The sequence below is a fragment of the Rhinoderma darwinii genome, chromosome 1 (genome assembly GCF_050947455.1).
Source record: "Rhinoderma darwinii isolate aRhiDar2 chromosome 1, aRhiDar2.hap1, whole genome shotgun sequence".
In the NCBI taxonomy this organism is placed as follows: Eukaryota; Metazoa; Chordata; class Amphibia; order Anura; family Rhinodermatidae; genus Rhinoderma; species Rhinoderma darwinii.
Window position 1 is genome coordinate 386,678,927 of NC_134687.1, and position 1,754 is coordinate 386,680,680.

General features: G+C 41.6%; 1 protein-coding gene across 1 annotated transcript in view; it reads right to left on the reverse strand.

Moving 5' to 3' along the window:
- Positions 1-1,754, reverse strand: part of RASEF (RAS and EF-hand domain containing) — a 101,876-nt gene that overhangs the window by 46,715 nt on the left and 53,407 nt on the right. The window lies entirely within an intron of this gene.

The following is a 1,754-nucleotide window of genomic DNA, read 5'->3' on the forward strand; positions in this document are numbered from 1 at the left end:
TGCTACTGTATGGCATTCGTCACAGGTATACGTTATACATACACCTTGGGGAGCTTTCCTGGAGCCGGAATTCTTGGGCAAGCATCAGGCTGAGCCCTGCGTAAGTCCCTGACGTCACTGTCCATGTATGGACAGTGATGTCAGGGGCTTTCAACTACGGAGTCCCCGGCCAGAGCATCGGTATCGCTGTGGCCAAGGACTCTGGGACTGAAAAAGCCCCTGACGTTACTGTCCATATACGGACAGTGACATCAAGGGCTTCTGCAGGGGCGGAATCCTCAGCCAGAGCGTTGCCGACAATCTGTCAGGGGATTCTGGCATGTCAAAGCTCCTAACGTCACTGTCCATATATGGACAGTGACGTCAAGGCCTTTTCCGGGACAAAAGTTCCCGGCCAGAACGCTTGCAATGCTCGGGCCGGGCACTCCATAGTTGAAAGCCCCTGACAGTGACGTTAGGGGCCTCCCCGGGCTTCGCACTTAAAGTACCACTGTTCCCAGGGAGTTCGGGCGACGTATCCCTCTGTATATCTATACAGTCAAATATGTCGGGGCCTTCCGCCGGAGGGATACGTTGGGACTCTTCCTGACGTATACCTTCGACGGAAGTAAATAATGTGATGTGAACAGGCCCTTAGTCTGCAAAACATATGGTTGTTAATACTGTTCAGTACTGGGTATTCTGTATTGTACTGATATTTTTCTTCTAGGGGAGGATACAGTGTAAAATACAGGCTCTGATGGAGAATGCAGTGATATTATTTTATGCAAACTGCATAAAAAAAAACACAACTGTCTGCAAATATAGGGGTATGCATGTCCCCATTGAAATGCTTAGGCGCACATATTCGAGATCCTTATGACACGAATCCAGAATAACCCAATGTCTATGAGACATTCTGTTTCAGAAAAAGAACAGTACTTTGTGTAACTTCACAAATCCTTGAGTTTACACTAGATATACTACTTACCACTAGGGGGTGCCAAAGGTGCATTTTAGCGTTTTATTACTATCATGAAGGCAGATATACAGTACATAGTAAGCATAATAATGGAAGCTGCCTTTACGGAAAACTGCAGTACCACAACAACCTGTTTTACACACATTTATTTAGCTTGCAAAATCAATGAGGGGAAAAAATAAAATAACTCAACAAAACCAACAGGTGTAGGACCCGTATTTAAAACTTCAGCACGTACAAAAAGTTTGTGTTTTACATCCAGACTGCGAACAGCAATTTTTTTAAAATATACTACAATTCAAGATTTACTAAAACATTGCTAAAAAGGAAGAACCATGGTATGTGTGAATGTATCTTGTATAGTAATAGGGTAAGGGTACATTTATAAAAAAAAAAAAGACGTTTTAATTACGGATTTGTCAGCAAAAATGGTGGAATTTTTTGTGACATGCACCAAGCTCATAGAAATGTTGCATGGACATATGTCAATTTGGTCCATGTACTATACCAAATCTTTTTACAGTGTATGACTAGTGTAATCTGATGGTAACTGATGGAGGCAGGTTGACAATTTTCTATTAGACGTAGGTCAAAATGTTGTCACTGGCTTTAGTGGAAATAATACAAGTCTAAAAACGTCACTTTTATTGATAGTTAAAAATATTTACCAATACAAGTGAAGTTTTAGACTAATATTATATAAGTCAGTGATAGGAAATCAAGCCACACCCCAAACAGGAAACTGTCAGACATAAGGGAAATATGCAAAAACGGAAGGCCGGATGTGTTATAA